The sequence below is a fragment of the Falco punctatus genome (assembly GCF_963210335.1).
Source record: "Falco punctatus genome assembly, chromosome: 3".
NCBI classification, from domain to species: domain Eukaryota; kingdom Metazoa; phylum Chordata; class Aves; order Falconiformes; family Falconidae; genus Falco; species Falco punctatus.
The window spans coordinates 109245542-109267807 of NC_137582.1; positions in this window are offsets into that span (position 1 = coordinate 109245542).

Consider the following 22266-nt stretch of genomic DNA (forward strand, 5'->3'; position numbering starts at 1 on the left):
CTTGTTCTTGCTCCCCATTGCAGTCAGTAAGGCTCTGGGGGTAGCGCAGCACGGCTGACCCTGATCTGGGAAGGTGCTGCGTGGCCTTTCTGCCATCCATGAGGGCAGCAGTGCTATTTCATTTGCAGGTTCCCTTATTTCATTCCCTGCCCAGCTCATAGCTGACCCTTCATAGTTTTGTAGTTACCCCCCTGCTAGGATCTCTGCTTGCCCATGGATTTGTGCCTCCCCTTTCCAGTCTGAGACACCACAGGCAGAAAGAGCCATCGGGGAACCACGGAACAAAAGTCCTCTTTACCCCATTTCCCACTATCCTGCAGCCCTGATGCTGCACTTCAGCCTTTGCAGCCATCACATGGTGACATGCATCCCTAGGGACACCTCTGGGTATCCGTGGATCAGCCTTAGTAGGTGCCTGGCACCACAGCAAGCTAACCAGCCCATCCTCTCATGGCAAATGATGCCCAGGGCTTTGCACATTAATAGACAGCAATTAACCAGGTGAAAAAATAACAGAAAAATCCATGGAGTGAACGTCACTTTCATCTCTGCTTCCTGCTCCTCAGCAAAGCACACTCCTTGCCAGGCTTTGCAGGGGAGAAAACACTTCTGCGTGGGAGAAGCTGTGTCTGGCAATAGCAGCCTCAGCAGCATGAGACTTATAAATCTGCTGGGAGAGCATCCTTAGCCAGATCATACCATCCTGCGAGGGCTCTGTCTGCCGCTCCTGGGACAAAACCCCATGGAAGGAGCTGGAAACGGCTCATCCAGCGCATCCCAAGCAGCAAAGAGGGGATCCAGCACCACTACCAGCAAGCCCAAACCCCGGCACCGCTCCAGACCCTCGGTCGGGGGAAGATGGACGGAGCGGTGGCATCCAAGCCGGGTTTCTAGGAGAGCTCCATCCTCGCCGCTGCAATCCGGCTCCCGGGGAGCAGGCTGTGTCCTGAGGAATGTGGCTCTTGAACTGAACTCCAAAGGCTTTTGCAAGCTTTTCAATCCCAAACACAGGGGCTGAAAAGGGGCGAGTGCCCCCGCGGAGGGGAGAGCGGTGGGGTGGGATTAGAGCCGGCACTAACGCCCTGCTCTCAGCACCGGTGTCTGAGCAGCGCCGGGAGAGGTCAGGATTAGGGGAAATCCTTTCAGACCAAAGGGGAGTTAAGCAGCTCTCTCCTTGCACGCACAGAGGGGGCACCCCCAAATCTCTCCCCTGCAAAAGGCCGTGCTGGGGGCAGGAGGCAAGGGGCAGCCTTTGTCCCTTTGATTCAAAGCAGAGGGCAATTAGGTGATGGACTTAGAGCCCAGGGAGCACCACTCCCCGCCACTGCGGGGATCTTTCCCTCTTTCTCTGCTTGCTTTCATCCTCCACCCCAGCTCCTAAATCCATCTGCACAAGGCTTTTAATTGAATTAGCGAGCACCTTTCACTGGGAACAACTTAAGGCGATTTCAATCCAGTGGGATTGCTTTTTACAGCCCCAGATGGGTTTGACAGCGACCACAGGGCTGAGTTTAACACGGGGCAATTTATCCTGGGTGCCTCTTACACCTGAAGTACTGTAGGTGCTCCTAAAATCCCAGCCTCTGGAGCCCTGTGACATCCTGGAACCACAGTTTTCATGAAAAAAAACAACCACCAATCCATATTTGTGGACTTAGTGAGAAGACAGAACTCAGGAATACGAATCCCAAAGGAACAATCCGGAGCCTCCAGTCTCTGCAACTCTGAGGACCTGATGGCTGGTGTTTGCAACACTGAACGTCACTACGGGTCACTTGGACACAACGTGGGAGACCACGGCACTCCCCCAAGCTCCAGAAGCATGGCTCAGCCAGGCCAGCACAGCAGATAAGGCAGCCCCCAGGGGTTGGGAAGGTGCTGCTGCTGTCCCTATAACCTCTTCCATCCTTTTCAGATCCTGTGGTGGTTCCTCCACCCCTGTAGAGATGCATGCACCAACTGCTGCCAGGTCTTTTCCTGCTCACCCAGCTCTTCTTCCTCCAACTGATGCATTCACATGAGATGCTCTGGAAGTGCCTCTATTACCCCGTATATTTAAGTGAAATCCCTTTCCAGCAGGATAAGTCTCTCTGGATGGGTCCTTTCAGTCCCCAGGCGCTTTGGGGAGGAATTTCTCTCGCACACACGTGCACAGCACAAGGGAGGGAGGCCAAGGGCATAGCAGTACCTGCCACATCTTGCATATGTCTGCATGCTGCTTGCTACACGGGACAGCTAAGCTCATGTCTCTTACCCGGCAGGAGGGGCTGTCCAGAGCAAACGGAGATGGATTTCAAACCAGCCAGACCCACAGACCACAAGGACTTGCAAGACTTCAGTCTTTCTACTGGCTCATGATTTCAAGGTATGTTAGAGAGGCGTTGTGATAGGCATGTTAGTGATCCCTGCAGAGACAGCTGGTGAGGAGGTGGGCTGTGAACAAGGCTGTCTAAGTGGGTTTCCAAGCAGATCTGGGCTGCTCCAGGCCCATCCACCCCGAGACAAGCCTGAGAAGACATCCTTTACATCACACCCTCTAAAACAGCCCTACAGCCCTACCCTGACTGACCGGCTGCCCACAGGGGATTTAAGCAGCAGCTTTACCCAAGGGAAGAAGGTATCAAACCCTCCTTATGAACATCCTCCTCCCTGTTTCCCATGTTCCTTCCCTGGCAGCATGGAATAACGGAGGCATCGCAATGTGGAAGGGATACGGGGTGTCAGCCCACATGAGCGAGCAGCCGTGCTCTACTCACATCCCTGTCTCTGCTCTGATTTGGTCGAGGACAGGAGACATCCCACCGTCTGGAATAGCCGCAGTCCTGCTCTGTGTCCGTCTCCATTCCCAGATCAGCTCTGGGAGCCCAGGAGCCCTGCAGGGGCAGGGGAAGCCACTCCAAATAGCTCATGAGAGGCAAGTCTGGTCTTTGCCTAGAGCTTTTGCCCCTGGTGCTGCTTGCACCCATCCCACGAGCTGGTTACGTGGAAACACCAAGGATATTTTTAATAAGAGGAGAGCAAGGAGCAGGTAGACAGAACTGTGTAATTAATCATCCCTTTCACAGGCAGAAAACCTCGCTTTCTTTATCCCAGCTCAGAGCTGTTTGTTATGAAAATCTTTCATCTCTGCTTGGGCTCAGCTGTGTGGTCCTGCGCCCCGCGCCCTTGTCCCTGTGTCCCTGGGAAGAGGGCAGTGCCGGAAGGTGGGTGGCTGTAATAGGATTTAGAAGCATCTGCAATTCTTATGGTACAGATGTTATAATGGGGAATGACACATGGGTCATTTGCACTTAAGGATGGAGAAGACCCCCCCACCCAATCCTTCCTTTTCACTTAGTACAGCTACTAAGCAGACCTCAGGGGAAATGGCAGATTTCAAGGGATTTCACTCTCATCCTTCCAAAATATTTCCTCCAAGTCCAACATCTGTCCTGCCACCCAGGAGAGACCAGTGGTGCCTGACCCTCCTCCTCCCAGCATTTTGCTCGGCATAGTGGTGGGCTGGCTGGAGATGGAAGGCAAATAGTAGAAATGCTGAAGTGCAGGAGGCACCCAGGCAGCCTTCCCCACATGACAAACCAACATTTGCAGGGGTGAAAGTATGGCTGATGCACCTGCAAAGCCATTCATGACCCGAACAGCCTGCCAGGTATGCCTGCCATGGTGTGAACAGACAGGCAGTGGAAACAGTGAGATGCATTATTGCTATATTAGTCACGGGGAGGTTATAAGATCCAGAAGATCTCCGTTTTCTATAAAGACGAGGTGTAGTTTTGCTCCTTGTCCCCCTGTGCATGTTCACAGCTGCTGGGGAATCTCACCCATGTGCAGCAGAGCACTGCATAGGTACAACCTTCTTCCTCTGTCGGAGAGATTTGTGTCTCTTGATGCTCCCACAGTACTTTTTCCAATCCTCACTGTGCAAAAAAATATCCAGGTCTCATTTTGTTAGGTGCTGGAAATGCACTTACAGTCAGTGTAGGGCAAAAAGTATTATTACCTCGAAACTTCTCCAGCATCCCTTAGGGGACAAATGACAAAATCAGGAACTGAATTAAGCTATAGGGCTCCTCTTTAATTCCTTAGCTCCAGCCCGTTTTCATTTTCCCCCTCCTGCTATCTTTCACTTAATGCACACATTGGAATTGCACTGAGTAATTACAGATGTTCCAGGCAGAACTGCAGGCTACGCCTCTAGCTGCATGGCTCGTGATTTGCAAGGCAGCATGCGTACAAGCGAAGATACCTGGGAAGAAGCAATTTGAAAATCATTTTACACAATGAATTATAGAAATGAACAAAAATGTAGGTCATATGGGCCCTCCAGAGGTCCCTCATCCAACACGCACCCCCCCACACCCCCACACCCCACCCCACCCCCACCCCCCCTGCTCAACACAGGGCTAAATTTGCATTTAGATCAGATTGCTCAGGGACTTGTCTAGTTGAGTGCTGAAAATCTCCAAGGATGGAGAGGATTTTGGCCACAGCCTCTCAGGGCCTCTGTTCCAGTGCTTGATCACCTCCGGGATGAAGATATTTTTCCTTATGTCCCATCAGAATTTCTCTTGGTGCAACACATTCCCGTTGCCACTGTCCTTTCTCTGTGCACCTGAGACAGCTTTTTCTTCTGTACGGTTGCCTTTAGGCAGTGCAGTGGGCAGTTAGATCCCCACCAGCCTCCTCTTCTCCACCTCCAGCAAACCTGGCTCCTTCTAATTCTCCTCAGACATCACAACCCCAGCCCCCGACCCCCTCTGTGCCCTCAACTGGACCCACTCCAGTTCACTGACACCTTTCTTTCGTAGAGGAGCCCAAAATGGGGTGGTAGGATCCCAATTTCTCCTTCCCAGCTTCCTGTTGCATGGGGATAATCCATCCCAGACGCCAGGATCTGCATTTGCCCCAAACCTCATGGATTTCCTGCCAGCCTCTTGGGCACATTGATGTTCCTCTGAGCAGCAGCTCTGGCCTCCAATGTATTGGCCACCTCCCTCAATTTGGTGTCACCCCCAAACTTGCAGAGGTCGCGTTCCCTCCTCTCATTTAGGTCACAGCAACCCAGGGCATCTTCCTTTTATTCTCCTAAACTAGTTGTTTCCCAAGAAAAAAGGCCTGTGATTTTGAACAGGTGGTAGTGTTGGTCAGTGCCTTTAGAGAGCAGGGATGGGATGCTTTCAGAGAGCAGTGGGACCAGCCCACCCTCCACCAGCACAAACCATGGGATGAATCTTCTCACCAGCTGGGAAGTCCATAAGCCCCTAAAAGGCTGCGGCAAAGAAAATAAATCCTCCCCCAGGGTTACAACATGGGGCATGAATTGCAGGGAGGGATATCGGAGGGTGGGATGCTGGGGAAACGCTTAGCCAGGAGAGCAGGAGCAGGAGAGCAGGAGCTTGCTGTCTGATCTTCCAGACCATGGTGACCTTCTCAGCAGGAGACCTGGATCATGCACTTCTTGACAGGTCTCAGCTTGGTTTCACCTCTGAGGAACTGAAATTGTGCAGTGAGTCAAAAAAAATGCTGGGCTGCATCTCCTTTGGTGTCTATAGGGGAAAAACCAGCTTGAGATGGACAGCACAGCCTTCCCAATCCTCTCCTCCACTACTGGAGGACAAAAGGGGTCCTCAAGGGCAACAGGACCTGGAAGCCAGAGATGCGTAGCCAAGGAGAGAAGCCCTAAAAGGGGCAAAGTATCCTGGGGACCAGCCCATGCCACCGCTCTCTGGGCACTCCCACCACTCGCTGCCCAGATGCTGGTACCCCAGGCTGGAGCAGCAACATGCAGCCCCCAGCTCCCATCCATGGGGCCAGCGTGGGTGCAGGCAGGGTGGGCAGTGGGTGGGCAGCCAGTGGCAGGGACCGCCCAAGAGCCGGGTAGCACACAGCTGAGAGCTGTCAGACAGCTGCCAGCCAGGGTGGGCTGGCCAGCCGCTCTGGCAGGGACATCAAGGGCTGGAGAGTGGGAGGAGGACAATAGTCCATCCGGGGGCTGAGCAGGGAGGAGAGAGGCTGAGCAGAAAACGACAGAGCCTGCTGGAGGAGGAGGAGGAGGGTTTGCAGGGAGGAAGAGCCTGCATGGCACAGCCTTGCCATGCATGGGGAATCCGGGCTTTTCCCTACCACCCTGGGCAACCACAGGACACTTCTGCCTTCCCACAGATGCTCGGGACAGGGCGACACGAGGCATTGAAACCCTTCTGTGCCATGCCAGCGTGTTGTGCAGGGGGGGGACCCCAAAGAGCCTGGGGCTGGCCAAGGCTGAGGCTCCACAAATAACCTCAGAAACCAAGGAGGCAGACAAAACGTGTCGTGTAATCGCAGATAAACACATAACCTACTCAGGTTACGATGGGGGGAAACCACAAACCGCGAGCAGAGAGGAGAGGAGAGAAACAACAAGCCAAAGGGAGAAAGGAAAATCCACTGGAAGAGATGAAAGCAAGTCAGTAAATCACAGGGTCTGCTGCTCTTCTCCTGACCCTCCCCTCATCTTCCCAGACCAGGAAATTTCATCCTCACAAATTTTGCAAGGAGGAGCTCAGAAACTGGGAGTGCGAAGCTCAGGCAGGAGCCCCACCAAGAATCTGCATCTCTGTCAGACATCCCTGCTGATGTGTGTGGAGAAGTACATGGAGATGTACCACTGGGCACCCAGGGCAACAGGGATGGTGGCCAAGCTCTGCACTCCAGCAACAGGCTCTGCAGCTTCCCTCCAGGTCCAAGAAACCAAGGGTCTTGGAAATACTTTGGAAATAGCCATACTGGTGGAGAGAATCAGTTCCCACTGCAAAGCCCAGTTCCCACAGAAAGGAACAAGGCAGGATGCTGTGAGCTGGGCTGAGTGGAGGCAACCACTCTCATCCAGGGAAAACTCAGAGCACGTTGGACTGAAGATGTGCAGATGGTCTGGAGTAAGAAAACTGCAGGCGTTTCCTCCTTTCCTGCCAGCGCCTCCTGACCAGCCCCGCACTGGTCTGCTGGAGCTGATCCGCAGATGAGCGCAGGCACAGGAATGCAGTGGGAGTAGAGGCTCCTTTGAACATCCCAGCCACGGCACGGCCGGTGGGAATGTGAAGCCGGAGCAGCCGAGCTGGGAGATAGCCACTGCTATGAGATCTGCCATGAAATCGGTTCCCGGGAACGTTCTGCCAACCAGCCACGGCTTTCCCGGCAGGGGTAAACATCCACCAAAACAAAAGAAGATATTGCTTGTCTTTTGGAGACATGGAAGGAAATGCAATCCAAAGAATATCTTCACCCTTTGTGCTCCTGCCCCAGCCCTCCGAGGCCTGGGTGAGCTTCAGTAGGTCCTCGTAGGGTGGATGTTGGGGGCTGCTCGCTGGAGAGGAGCCCTTCCCAAAAGAAGAGGAGCCTCCCTCTGGCACAAAAGACCCCACTGGTGCTGTTGCCATCACCTTGCCTTTGGGATCCCTTAGCTCTTTCCATAGTGAAGACATCTCCAGGCTGCCAGGACACTGCATTACCCCGACAGCAACACCTAAGTGAGACTCGTCACAGTTGTCCCTTCTCCAGTACCTGGCAACATTATCAAAACACAGGCGAGCTGGAGGGTTAAGCTTAGACTTTTAGGGACTAAGCTGAGACCAAAAGGTGACAAGTAACAACATGTGAAGTTCCTGGCACTTGAGGGCCAAGCATCTGCCCAGGTGTCCCCCATCCATCCAGTCACCAGAGCAGGGGGCTCAGTGTTGACGACAACGCATCCTCTCACCCTGGAAAGCCAGGCAGGGTCTGGTCCCACCGCAAGGCGCATAGTTCTGTCCCTCCACATGCCAGTATAGACTGTCCCTCCATCCAAATGCTACGTCCCAGGTGCCCCAGATGAAGCCAGGACATTCCCTGTCTCAGGGCAATGGGTGGCCTGTGTGGGAGTAAGTGATGCTCTTCTGGGACCCAGCACCAGGGCTGCAGGAGGGCTCCCCAGACCCAATCCCTCTGCTGTGATAGCAGGTATACAAAAAAGCAGAATACACAAAATATTCCCCAGCCATCAGCCAAACATCCCTCCTGCTAAACGCATGACCTCTCTGCATTACCAGCTTTCTGTAGAGACCACACATAATGCCCGTGGATAAATCTCCCCTCTCCGGTTTCCGTTTCCATGAAGCCAAACTGCTGGCTCACACCTTCCTCCGCTCTTCACGGGGCATCATGCCCTGAGCGAGAAAAACCACCTGCTGCTTCACTTCCCTCCCAAGACACCCACAAGGGACCACAGCCACAGCCCTGCTGGGTCCTCTTGCAGCCCAGGCAATGCTTAAGAAGTTCCACCAGTCCAGGATAAAGGATAATGCAAGCAGCAGCATGGGGAGGATGCTTGGGAGAGCAGAGCCACTTTTTGCCTGCCCTTGAGGGAGACAGAAAAAGTGCAGCTTTCCCCAGCATGCCAGTAAGTGAGGATTCCTTGCCCTTTTCCTGAAGGCTTACTTGACCTCCAGCCCAGGTGTAGCCATCCATGGGTGGACCACACAGCCAGGACCACCCCAGGTGGGTTTGAACCCTGTGGGAAATGGATGCCAATTGGTAAGGAAAGAGGATGCAGAAGGATGTCAGATACTGGGATGGTGAGTTGGGCAAACCTGGTCAGGTAACTGGGAATAAGGGGAGAGTGGGGTGGGTGTACTGGGACCCCAGAGCTCAAAGGAGGAGGCAGTCAGAGGCAGCGTGGGAGTCCCTGACTGGCAAAGGACCAGAGGTGGCTGGTGGATTCCCTGTGTGAACATGATGGGAACTGGTGGCAGAGGGGGTGGGAGGGTGTCCCACCGGGGTCTGTGGCTGGAAGCAGGGCTGCCACATCCCCAGCTCATAGGACAGCAGGCGGCCCCCAACCACACAGGCAGCAGTGCAGGATGACACTGGGATATCTCCTGAACAAAGGTTACAAGGCCAGGGGGAGCCCAGCTTCCTTTATTTGTCACAGCCCTTAGCCAAGCTGCTCAGAAATAGACGCAACACACCTTCAAATAACTGGGCTGAGCGCCTTTGCAGCCTAAATCCTGCCCAGAGGGGCTGCAAAGACCATGAGTCAGCTCCATATTAATAGCAGGGCAGAAGCCAGGCAGGTGTCAGGGGCTAACAAGGGCGCAGCAGACACCACGCTCCCCTGGTCTGAGAAGTTATTATTCCTCCAAGGAAGTAATATTTCCCATGCTTCAGCCATGCCTCACCTCCCTCCTTACCGAGGGACTGCGTGGGTCTTGCTGTCCCCCTCCAGCTCCTATCTGCTGCATCTGATGGATGCGGCTCCCCACTGGGAGGGACCTGGTGCCACTGGCAGCATCCCAGCCAGTGGAGCAGTTTGGGAAGGGTGCAGAGCTGGGTCCCAAGACGAACCCTGGGGCAGGGGAGCTCCCTGAATGCACATCCCCCAGCCTGCCCCATCCACCCCATGGCAGAGGGCCACAGGGCGCATCCCTCAGAGGCTCCCGGCACGCTGTCCTGGAGGGTTGGGAAAGCCTCAGCTCGCACATGCTGCCCTGAGCAGACTCCCAGCTCACTTCCACCTGTTTCCGATAAGCTCGCTAATCCATCTCCATAATGATTCTTTATTAATGGATGCTGCTGTCTTCATTACATGCCTTAATTAGTGTTTTGTGAGCAAATTCAAGGGGATAAGAAGCGTGTCACATTTTCCAATGGGGGGTTTGCACACAGCTACCAAAATAACTTTGTCTGTGAAGCCGGAGTTCCTGTTTCACCCTGCCCATGAGCCGTCGTCGCAAGAGCTGTTTCTGCCTAATCCGGCAAGCAGGCTGGGCGAGCTGAGCTGCTGCCCGCTGCCCAGCCTCGCCTCCCCTCCCTTCCTCCCTGGCTGGGCTTTCTGAGCTCCCATGAGCCAAGATGAATTTCAGTCATGCACAGACTTGAAGAGAGATTTATTGCTGGGAATCAAAAAAAATCCTGGAAAAGTCCAGACTGCTGCTACCCTGCTCACCAGACTGTTCTGCCTGAGGATGGAGGGCATCTGGGGCTGCTGTGGTCCCCATTGACCAATGCTGCTCCAGCTGGTCACTTGGGCTTAAAGTATGAGGATGTTCTCCAAGATACCTGCAGTGTCCTTGGGGAAATGGCAAAAACCCATCAGAGTCTGCTTTCTCCTGGCCCAGGAGTGGGAGTGACCTGGGATGGCTCTGGCACAAGAAAACCTACAGTGACACATCCACAGCAGGAGCAGCGCTGGCCATCACCAGCCTTCCTGGGCAGAGAGAGGCTGGCAGGAGCCGGCCCCATGCAGGCAGAGCTGCCGGGATGGGACCTGGCACAACCAGCCCTCAGCTCCACCCAAAAGGAAGAGAAGCCAAAGCAGTTTGTTAGTGGGACCAGCACCACTCCCAGTGTCCTCCCCCCTCCTGTACCCAGCACCCTCCCAAAACCCATGGGTGCTTTGGGACCAGCTCCTCATACAGGTGAGGCCACAAGCAGGGACTTGGCATCCTGACCACTTCCCTGGGACCAGCCACCCTCCCACCACCCCAGCACAGCAGGTCTGGAGACCCACAGCCCTACATGGCCCTGCCCCAGGTCTGCACAGCCTCTTATCTTGATCCCACGGGTGCACTGACACCAGGGCTTAGTGTCAAAAATTCCCTAAAACTTAATCTTAAAAAAAAAAAGCTTTGCTTGCTATTGTGGCCAAGCTGTTCGCTGGAACAGCCTGAGGGTCCTCCTGGCTTGTTTCTGATCTGAGGGTCCTTATGCCAGAATAAGGGAGAGGATCCCGGCACTGGGGAAAGCTCTGCTGCAGGAAGCAAGCAAGGATGCCGGGTCGGTGTGTGCCAGCTCCAACTGCATTGCACCGAGGCTCAGCACAGCCGGTACAAACAGGGATCATCTCCCCAGGTGCTGCACTTGCCCCCCCTGCATTAACCCCTTGACATCCCCACCAGTATACATTGGTTCCCATTAGGGCTTTTCCCCCTTCCTCCCCCCCCCCCCCCCCCTAGAGTGAAATGAACCAAAACTTGCCCCTTCGTCATGGCTCTGCGGAGAATTTAATTCCAAGGTTCAAAGCTTCCCCATCCCTTCCCAGACAAAAGGGTGATCAGCGAAAGGGGATGAGCTGGTTAATAAAAGCCAGAGAAGAAAGCAGGACAGAAGGGCTGCGCCTATAGAGCACAACCCAGCAGGAGAGAAGCAGCTTTTCTCCGTGCAAGCCTTTCCCCAGTTAATAATTACAAGCCAGGCCCGCCAGTTCCAACCCGCTGCTCTGCAAGAAAAGGCAATTAATTTAAGACTAATAGGATTTTAAATTCAAAACAATCCCAAGCAGGTTTGTATGGCGGGCTGTGAATGTGCCGGAGAGCCAGCCAGCAGCAGGCGGGATGGAGGCTGGATTTGGCAGAGCGGCTGGAGGAATTAAGGGTGAGGAGATGAAATCTCGTCTCCTGCAGCCGCTGGGCTGGTGATGGCAGCTCCTCATTCACCAGGCAGCTCGGTGGGGGGTTCTCCTCAATGAGAGGATGGCAAGGAGGCGTTTCATTGAGCTCACGCCAGTGGCAGCAGCTGGACACAAAGAGGAGTCGTGAGCCCATGCCGAGCCCAGACCACCTCTGATGCTGGGGCCAAGGGACCCCCAAGCCCATCCCCACCAAACACAACCCTGTGTTGGCCCAGAGACCATGACCATCCCCTGGCTCCTCAGAGCAGGTCTTCCATGAGGTATAAGTATGACCCAAACATCCTCCCTCTGAGCTGGCATGGAGAGCTAGGGTCCTGGGAAGGTCAAGGTGGGCCTGGGGCTCTCCAGGGACCTACAGCTCAGCCCACAATTGTCACAGCACTAGCAAAACTGGCTGGCTGCAATGAGGCTTTTACCATCCCACGTTAACTTCAATAAGCAGTTCCCACACCTCGCCCCAGCACAGCCACCAATGCCCTACAAGGTTTCAAAAGTTCTTCTGCTGTCCATGCTGTTTCCCCATCCTCTTCAGGCCAATCCACCCTGCTTCTTGCCTCTGCTGCATCCTTCTCCTTGTCTCTCCTCCATCCAGGGCACTCTCTCCCCTCCCTCTGCTTCTTCCAGGCCTCTCTCCATCCAGAGATCCTTTTCCATGCCCCTCAGAGCTATTTAACTACTTAGCAGGAACCAGCCACAGCGGCACCTTATCCCCGTCAGCCAACCCACCGCCCCTGAAGCCAGCCCACAGCTGTATATTATCAATGTTAATTAACCTGCCTTCATTCCCCTATAATTCCTCTACAATTCCTCTACACACAATGGCAGAGATGCTCTCAGCCCTTGCAGGCACTTCATGGTTGGGTTTCCACCTCCCATCCCAGATGGGCTGGTACAAATTTTCCTCCCAGTCTCTGGAGGACTCTCCAGCAGCACCCAGCCAGGCTGAGCTCAGAAAAGGGGAGTGATGCTAGCCCACGTCCTAGGAGAAGGCTGGGAGGGCAGGAGACTCATCTCTCATGGGAGTTGTATGGTGATGGTTGGGAAGGGATGGGTATGGGGGCCCTGCCCTGATCTCCTCCTTGGCAGCCAGAGCCCTGCCGACTCACCAGCATCTGCTGGGAGATGCTGGAGCGGGAATCCATCTGGAGCCACTCAGCACCAGAAGTGGGTGTAGAAACAAGGCAGCAAGGAAAACAATAAAGTGCTCTGGTATGGGCTGTGCTGACCGGGATCTGCAACCTCACTGACCAGAGCAGTGAACGGGGCTTGAGCCCACAGTTCCTCCCTCTTCACACCGCAGCCCTGCCAGGTCCTGGATTCACCATTACTGCAAGGAAAGGCTCCTCCAAGACTGGCTCAAACAGCCTCTTCTGAAGTGTTTTAGCATGAAGGCATCTTTTCATTTTACTCCAGAGCGGTTGGAGAGATGGGCTTAGCCTCACAAGGGGGCTTAGATGCCGCGATAGATCCAAATACCCTCATGAATCTGGGGTTTGGCATCTGGTGTCACTGGAGCGATTCCCTGCAGTGTCTGCAGGGACCTCAGAGACATGGGGTCATCCCGTGCATCTGCAGTGCCCTCAGCCGTCACGGGAGCATCTGCCTCTTATCTTAATTGACGTGCATGTGCAAGGCAGGAAAAGAGGCTCCACTTAGGAATATACATTTCTCCCACAGGACAGCGGAGAACATTTTATGAAGGACCCCATGCAAGCCGATGGGATTGGTGTGAAGCCCTCTCCAGTTTCCAGGGAGCTCAGCCTGGTAAATAAGGGCTGTTGGTGTCAGTGCAGTGCCCCGCGCCAACCTCCATGCCTCTGGGCTATGCAGAACCACTGGCACCAAATCGCAGTGACCCTGCCCGCTGCCAGGTCCCCAAGGAAGCTCTGCCCAGAGAGGGGGCTGAGGTCACATCTCACACACCGTATCCATCTCCTGGGCAAGGCAACGATGGTCCTCAGCCAGGCATGGGAAACATTCAAGAGGGGGATGAAGAGCAGCTTCCCAACACCAGACTGTTCCTCCACCAACTTTCCACACTCACAACTTGTTCCTAATCTAGGTCACGCAGTGCATTCCTCCTGGCCTTATTTTGAGAGATCATTTTTACCAAACTTCCCACTTTCCCTAGCAAAACAAACTCCAAACACCAGCCTGGGGACAACTCCAGCCTCAGCTATGAGACTTGGCAGAGCTGTGAAGAACTCAACGCTGAATCTTTCATTGTGGGAGACACTGAGCAACCTACGTGTAATGGGTGGAGTTTCTCCAGGCAAACAGGAGGAATTTATGGACCTGGCCACAAGCTGGGGGAAAGCTCCCATGAAATGTCTTTGTCACTAGCCGCAGGAAAGACATAACCTTTGGTCCTGCCCTCACGGGCCAAGGATCTGCCTGAAGCAGGGGGCTGGTCCTATGCAGTGATCCCACATGGATGAGATGAAAAGCCAGGGATGTTCATCCAGTTGCTACCATTAAATGATTTTTTTTATCATTAAAAATTTATTGAGCTCACGCCAGTGTAAGCAGCTGGACACACTTAGCAGGGAGATATAGGGATGGAGAAGAGTGAGGCCCCAAACGCACAGGACTGTGACTATGGAGGGAGGAAGATGAAGGTGGGCTGGTGTTTTTCCCCACTGCAAAAAGTTGCTTGTCCTTGCAACAGTGATAAAGCAAGCTGTCGGGATAGTCAGGGAAAGTGGGATGGCAGGCAAGGAAGTGCAGTGGAGGGGGAAATGGATGGAGATATTACCAAGAGCCTGAGGAAACAGTCATGGCCAAGGCTCCCCCAAATCTAGCTGTATCTCTCATGTGAAAGCATCAGTGGGAGAGAGAAAACCCAGTGGTTTGCCAAACAAACAAAAAGTCCCAGAAAAATGGCCATGTGGCTCTAGCATAGGCAGGAAAACAAACTTCTGGTTTGTTGCAGGTCTTGAGGAGGTGGGAGTGGAGCACTATTCCAGTAATCCAACATCAATAGTCAGACAAGGGATCTCTGCTTGGTTGGATGTCGATGGGACAACAACCAGCTGCTTCTCCACAAAAGGAGTGAAGCTTTGTCCCATCTGGACATCACGGTGAGAGTCCACAGTTCCTGCTCTGTGGGTCCTGCTCTGCTCAAACCACGGTGCGCAGAGGGTGGGGATCCCCCACAAGTCTGGGACTGGACGTGAAGGAAGCCTGAGGAAAACACAGATGCAAGGTTTATTGGAGCAGGAGGAGGACCTCACGGCCCCAGCACAGAGACAGGCCAAAGTGTTATTAGAAAGCATCACCCAGCAGAGAACAGCAGGAGCTCTTTCTAGCCATGGCTTATTCCACCGAAGGGAAAACTAAAAGCTCTCAAGAAAGGCAGAAAGAAAACACGGGGTTGTTCCAAGAGCAAAAGCAGCAAGAGGCTCATGGCTGGTGGAGGAGAAGCCTGTCGGGACGTGACGCAGGGCTCTGCTGCTGACATGGGGTCAGCCCAGCTGAGAAGAAGCCCATTCTCCTGGGTCAATAACGTCGACTGGGTTTGGGATGCTCAGAGGACCAGTGACAAATGCTGGCCACCAGCCATTCAAATAAACAGTAGGCAGCCAGTTGGCCAGTGGCCACTCAAATAACCAGCCCCAAGCTAAAAAAATACAGTAAGCTAGTAAATTTAGTAACCTAAAGAGAAACATTCCTCTACCAACCAGCATGCAAATAAGCCAGAAGGGGATATAGAGCTGACACAGTCCCCTGTTCAGCTTTTGATATTCGATGGCCCTTATCCAACTGGCTGCCAGTTGGTTATTTGCATTGGAACAGGAAACAAATTTTTCTCCTATTTATACTGCTTACCTCAGGAATAAACTAATTACTGTTATAAAATCCCATTCCCACAGTGTCCAGCACACATCTGTAACCCCTGGAAGGGACAAATGTGCACAACTTGCCAGCTGGATTGTCCCATCGAAATGGCCAAATCCCAACTTGCTTTTTCGCTGGCTCTTCCCACTGGATGATGAAGCAAAGCCTTCACTGCAAATGCCCCCACTGCATCAGCTGTTCACCTTGCTCGTAAAGAGATCGCTGCTACAAAACACCCTTCCAAAACTGCCCAGCACTCGGCAAGACAGCCTGGGGACAGGGAAGAGGAGTAGGGAACAACCTGCTGGTGTTTCAGTTCCTGTGGCCCAGGACAGGGCCAGCTGGTTGTTCCAAGTGTCCAGGATGTGGAGCAGCTGGGATGGAGATGGTCGGGCCATGCCAAGGCCCAGATGTGCCACTAGACAGAGTTTGACAGTGAGATGGCCCCGTGTCCCTGTCCGCCTGCCAAGACTGAGGTCCAGCACCACTCCAAGTTCCACCATGGTGGAAGCCATCCCACCCTCATGCATGCATGCAAGTGTTCACACCACATGCTCTTGGCAGACAGGCCCCATGGTGCCCAACACCTTTCCTAGCATGGAAATCCCACCCAGTGTCTTCCCACCAGCTCCAACACAAGAGGAAGCTCCAATATCAGCCACTGCCCTGTGTGTGTGAAGGGGCCTAATGCCAGGAACCCTGGTTGGGATGGAGCAAGCAATGCCCAGCAGTGCAGCAAGAGACCAGACTTCCAAGGACACCGTGGTCTGGCCAACTCCCAGCACACATTTGACAAGATTGGCTGTTTCCTTCAAGACCCAGCTGCTGGAGTCAGGGAATTAGCAAAGAAAGGCTGCGTTCTTCCTCTTCAGCCCCACCTGTAAAGACCTTCTTGTAGCATGCCACTTGCAGATGGCACCTAAGGAGTATGCAGAGTGTGTGCTGTGCTTTCATCTCATTTTTTAAAGCCAGACTTACGACTTGCCACATCCTGACCCATGAACACTTTGCAAGGACGTGTTACAGCCACCTCCCTTGCGGCAGACTCCTCGCTGCCTTCGGCTGCCTCCCCACATAGACCCTGCTCCGCCTGGCAGAGGGAAGATGCCCTGTGGTTCCCCCATGCCAGAGCCCCGTTCACCCAAGCCAGCAGACCCCCTGATCTGTGTGGAGTGCCACGGCATGGCACCCCCTCTGCAGGGCCCTGTGGCTGCCTGGGTTTGGAGGCAGGGAAGGTGCCAGGGGTGATGCCCAGTCCCCTGGCTGAGCTGCCTACAGGGTCACCAGACACGGGTTGAAGAGTCACTCTGCCAGGCTGGGAACTGGTGTGATGAAGTGCAAGTGGCAGGGAGGCAGGACCACAAAGGATCCTTAGCTATATCTCACTTGGGATGTACCTCATCTGGCATCCTCCATGCAAGCTTGTGGAACCAGGCTGCAGGAACAACTAGCAGAGATGAGGACAAAGGCAGACTGGGGGACAAGGAACACAGCACTAGCTAGATACTGCATCCATAGGCTTGTCTGCTGGGATGCAGATGGACCAACAAAGACAGTCCTGCTTTCCTCACCTTTGGCATTGAGGTAATTTGGCACTCTGGTTTCATGTGACTTTTTCCCCAGGTGTGGCCAGGCAGAAGTGCGCGTGCATCCTCAAATACAGCAACACAGATGGGGACAAGCATAATTTTATCCAAAATGTACATGGCTGCAAATGACACAATGGCACTTCTTTTTTTTTTTTTTTTTCTCTTCCTTTCTGTGAGGGTGGAGTAGTGCCTTCACACATTTAGAAACACATTTCTGTTCATATGTTATGTTATGGAGATGCTAGGAGGAGCCACATTGGGTGAGATCACACCAGCATGCCAATAAGCCTTTTCATATCAGAGAAAACACTTTCTGAAAACATCCAACTTCTTTTTCCACTCCCAGGTGTGGGCTGTTTTCCATCCTCCTCCTCCTCTGGAGTGTTTGTCTGTCTGCTGTCTGCACATCCCACCCCTAAGCACAGCTACCCTCCTGCTCCCATCGCCCAGAGCATCAGCAGAGGGAGAATCAGAAACCCTCACCCAGTTTGGGTGAAATACCGGTTATGACCCACACCAGTAAGCCTGGTCTGGATGAACCCCAGCACCCTGTGTCTCTGTCACAGCAATCCCCAGTGAGCCCAGGAAGATGTCCTGGCATTGGTCCTCACTGTGGACACCAGATCCAGGAGAGAGCTCAGGCAATGTGTTTCTCAGCGTTCATTCCTGCATGTTGAAGCTTCACCTCAGGGCGTTCAGGACCCATGGAGGGTCCTGGGGAGCAGCCCTGAGTATTAGGGTCCTGGGTGAGAAAAGAGGCTACTACATGGCTATAGCTGATAACCCAGCCCTTGCCGGAGGTCCCATGAAGGTTGTTGCCCACTAGAGTCCAGCCTCTACCCGGGGAGAGGCTCTGAAGGGCAAGGTGCTGGAGGGGCTTGGAGCTAGTCCCCCACATTTCTGATCTGCATGGCGACTGGCCAGCCCCCAGAAAGAAAGCAACATCTTTAACATCGTTGGGGCTTGTGATGAGGGCCAGACGTGTGCCTAGCACCAGCCCAAGCCACTCCTGTGTGGGACAGCTCAGGCAAAGAGCTTCTGTGCTGGAGCAGCGACATTGACCCAGGAGAATAGCTGTAGGACATTCCAAGGGTCACGTGGCCTTGCTGGCTGCCACAATTGGGCCACAATGCCTGCTCAGTCACCAGGCATCCAGACAGATGAAATAAGCTATAAAGAGACCCAGACAGAGAAACCCAGCCCAAACAGCTTGTTAAGTTGACAGGCAGGCCCTGGCAGAAAGCAAGGCTGACATGAGCTGAAGAGACCGTCCTGGACTTCCTTGGAGCTGTTGGCATTGCAAGATGCTGGGAAAGCAGAGCAGAGCTCGTGGCTGCGGAGCAGGGCCACCCCTTGCAGATGGGAGAGAGAGCAAGCAGGGCAACGGCAGCGGGAGACATGGGGTATTGGAGCAAGGGCAACCTGTGCTGGGTAAGGGAGGCAGGAGAACAGGGACACATGGGGTGGAGCTGGCTGAAGGTGGCCTGTAGGAAAAGGTGGAGATTTGTCATTGCAGGTGCAGGCAGAGGGGGTGGGATAGGTGACCCTGCAGGAGGCAAGTGGTAGGTGAAGATGGAGTCAGGATGGGTGATGGATCAGTGAGCTCCCTGGGTCCATTTCCCAGTGATGTGCTTTCCTATCATCCCTCCTATCTAGGTCCACCACGATGTGCTTTCCTACCATGAGCAGGGCTAGGTGGGAAAGGCCCCTCCCATGACCCAAAGCATGGCTGAAGGGTCTCTGTCATGCAGGGCAGCCACACACCAGGTCAGGGAGTTTCTTGAGCTCTGGCAGCAGCTTAGAGTCTCTGTGCTGCAAAATTGGAGCTACTTCTGAGCTGGTAAGCCCAGCCCAGCAGAATGCCAAATCCTCCTCCCCACCTGCAAATCCAAAACCCAGGCACCTTCCATGGGACCTGAGCAGAGACAGCATTACCCCAAGGCCTGGAGTCCACCCAAGATGAAGAAAGAACCTGAGGTTGGGGGGAAGCCAGTGGTCACCCCGGGGATGTTTCCACTGTACTCCCTGTGCAGCACCACAGCCAGCTTCTTCACGCAGCATCTCTCCACAATGATGCTCTCCCAAGAGGGCCCTGAGCATCTCCCAGCATCACTCATGAGAGGGGAATTGGTGTGAACAGGCCAGAAAGTGTTCAAAGGCACAGCTCAGCCTTGGGGACAACTGACAGCGCTGTGGAACCATCCCTGGACACAGCAGAATGGTTGGGGGAAACCAGCACATTTCTCCTCTGCTTTGGCCGTGGCAACATACCTGGTGAATGGGGCTGAGGAGTCCACGCAAGACCATCAGAGCTTCTTGTGATCACCTTGGACCTGCCATAGCTCACCAAAGACTTTGGACCTCCTGCTGTCCATAGATCACCTCTCTATCCTTACTTTCATGTCCCACAACCATCACCATGGTCTTGGAGATGGTGGTGTGTGTGACCTGGTCCCTTCCTACTCATGATCTCAGCCTTGTGACACACCTTCCCCATCCACATGCTGGTACAAAACAGCTGCCACACAAGAGTGTCACCTTCACTTCAGGCTCAGCCTACTCCAGCAGCAGCACCAGCACCAGCCTCCCCTTTCCAACTCCTGTCATTTGCTTTATTGGCCAAGTGTCCAACGTCTCCACACACGTATCTGGAGGCAAGTCACCACCATGTGGAGCAGGCAGAGCCCAGGACAGAGAGGCACTCAGAGCGGATTAGATTTGAGATTGGGTTAATTGCGCCTTTCCATCATTTATTTGGCTTGGGAAAGGTCCAAAACATATGAATGAAATCCCCCCATGCACGCTACGCTGCTGACAAGCGGATATTGCATCTGGTTTGAATATGGCAAGTGGCTGCAGAGGCAGAGACAGTGTGGAGCTGCTTGAAATACAACACACGCCTCCTCACGCTCCCACCCGCCCCGGACCATGTGCCCTGCAGTTACGTTATGCTTCAAGACCCCACCCTGCATCCCCAAACTTCTGCTACCATCTCCACATGCCATCGTCTCAGGCCACCGTCACCCTGACCTGTGCCACCGCCACTGCCGAGCGGGTCATACCCCTGGCCAAAAGGCAGGAGCAGGAGATGGAGGGGGACAACCCCTTGGACCAGCACAGGGTGACGTCCATGGGGTGGGCTGTGATGGGCAGGATGGCTGTGGATGACACAGATGAAATGGCGACATTCCCTGGCATCAGGAGAGGGTGGGAGGGGAGGTGCAAAGGGAAAAGAAAGCAGGGTGGATGCCAAAGGCTTATTACTCCAACCCCCCCCAGACCCCCCCGTCGGCCCACAAGCAGTGGCGTGTGATCACTGCGGGGGCTGCAGCGAGTGGAACATGAAAGGACTGGGGCTGAGCTGTCCCCAGCGTGCTGAGGCTGGCTCAGGGGGAGGTGGAGTCCACGCCAGGAGAATTTCAGCAGAGGGAAGTAACCTTTGATCTAACGTCGCTGGCAGCAGGGTGCAAGGTGCTGGGGCACCAGCAACACCAGAGCGCAGAGGATGCCCTTATTCCCCCTGTATTCGCACCCTGATCTCCAGCTAGCACAAGGTCAAGGGCTTTGCAGGGGCTCCAGTGAAGCAAGAGCTTCACCAGGGCTTTGCAACATCACACGAAGATGTGGGAGCCTGCAAGAGCTGCTTGCATAGAGCCCTTTGGGTCCCAGTGCCACACAGCTGCTGGTGGCGTGGGGAAGGATGCTCGGTGAAGGGGCACCTGAGCAGGGGGAAGCACGTGCTGGAAAAGATACAAGCTGGGAAACCACTTTTCCCAGGGTGAACATACCCAGGAAATAAAAAGGGGGTCTGGTGTTAAGTTGAGGCACAAGGTTGGGATTTGGCAAAAGAGCTTTTGCTCACAGACGACCCAAAAGTTCAGGAATAAACTGAAAGGAGCCCCAACCCCAGCCCCCTCCCTGCAACACTGCCGTTTCTTGCTTTTCAGGAGGAAGGTGGGAAAACGTTGGCCTGTTGAGGTGTTCCCATTCACTCCTTTTGGTCTATCCCACAGGAAAATGTGCCCTCGAGGTGTGGTGGTCCCTGGGTTGGTGCCTGCAGCAGCACCATGCCAAGAGGACCAGGGTGGAAGCAGGGTCCAGCCATCAGGGTGATGGATGGGCTTCTCTCCTGGGCACTGCTGCTGGCACGTGCCCCCTGGTCCAATCCTGCCCCAAGGCTTGGCTGCCCCCTCTCACCATCAGCACCTAAAGAAGAGGGAGATGGGGAAGCCAGGAACTTTCTACCTTGGTGACGTGAGGTCCCCGGCCACTGGCTGGAGAGCGAAGGGATTCCCCTGCTGCCACCAGCACCCAGTCATAGGTTTGCTCCAGCTCCCACCGTGGCACAGAGGAACGCTGTTGTCCACGCCAGGAGAGCCACATAGGACCCTTCCTCCCCCCTGCAGGACAGCTGAGCCCTGATCTGCACAGGTGTTGAGCACCCTCCGTCCCCGGTGGCCCTCAGGGCTGTCACGGTCACTCAGCGCCTCCCAGGATCTGGCCTTTTTTCCCCTGTTCTTTTATGAAGATGTTATTTTACGGCTTGTTAATTTGTACTTTTTCGAGCTTTTAACAGGGAGCAGGGGCCAAGTCCCCAGACAGCCCACTGGCCGTGAGAAATCCCATTTGGTATCATATAAATTATTGCAGATATTACTAATATTGCGTCTATTGTGTAAATACTGACTAAATGTTTGAAAAACACAAATAAATATGAGCTGAGCTGATGGCTGGAGCAGCTGCCTATGAGCCATTCTGGGCCCCCAGGGGAAAGAATCCACATTTTAAACTAATGTGTAAATATGTAACCTGCCTCCATCCCCCACCACATCGGCGTGAGCAGTCCTTGGAAGCGGCCCAGTCCCTCAGCTGCATGGCTATGATTTAACAACAGCTATAAATACATCTCATCCGCTGGGCAACTGCGCAAACAAGGGCTCACCTGGCAGTAAGGGGTCACTGCAGAGGCTCCCACCTGAGATCACCGCGCATGGGGTGCGTGGTGATGGGAGATGTTCAGGGCTGCCCAGTCCTTAAAGCCTCCTTTGGGTCCTGGACATCTTCAGCCTGATCCAGCAGACCTCAGCTGCCTGCCACAGCCAGGTATGAGCTAATGGACCACCATCAACTGATGGGCCACCAGGGTCAATGAGGACGCTGCTCACTCAAGGGAGCTTCCCATGTTGGGGCAAGTGCCTCCGCTCATTTGCAAGCTCTTCCCCCCACCCACCCGCCCCCGTTGCCCATTGTTGCAAGAAAGTCACAAAAAAAACCAAAATCCTGGTCCCTTGCCATCATCCAAAACCCCAGAGCAACATGCCCCTTGCCAGAGGGCAGAAGGGCAGGCCAAGGACTGTGTCCCCTTCTCCCCGCATCCCACTGCCTCAGATGCTGGGAGCTTCCAGCCCCTCCTTGCAA